The following is a 212-nucleotide window of genomic DNA, read 5'->3' as shown; positions in this document are numbered from 1 at the left end:
TTTTTTTTTTACTTTTAAAAATTTATTTTAAAAATACACATCGGACCTATGGGAATGTACAAAACTGAAAAAATTCTTTTTTTTTTTAAATGGAGCATATGGTTTATCAGATACACGAGGTTTACAGTATGTCATCTTCTTCGGTAGTATAGTGGTAAGTATCCCCGCCTGTCACGCGGGAGACCGGGGTTCGATTCCCCGCCGGAGAGAAT

General features: G+C 36.8%; 1 non-coding gene across 1 annotated transcript; it reads left to right on the top strand.

Annotated features, from left to right (window-relative positions):
* Positions 1 to 137: 137 nt before the first annotated feature.
* On the top strand, positions 138 to 209 carry TRNAD-GUC (transfer RNA aspartic acid (anticodon GUC)). The gene has a single exon. It is a non-coding gene; the product is annotated as a tRNA-Asp (tRNA).
* Positions 210 to 212: the final 3 nt, after the last annotated feature.

The sequence above is a fragment of the Ceratina calcarata genome, unplaced genomic scaffold, assembly GCF_001652005.2.
Source record: "Ceratina calcarata isolate Rehan_Ccalc_2016 unplaced genomic scaffold, ASM165200v1 scaffold45321, whole genome shotgun sequence".
NCBI classification, from domain to species: Eukaryota; Metazoa; Arthropoda; class Insecta; order Hymenoptera; family Apidae; genus Ceratina; species Ceratina calcarata.
The sequence above is the reverse complement of the archived record's forward strand: the minus strand, read 5'-3'. Positions and strand labels throughout refer to the sequence as shown.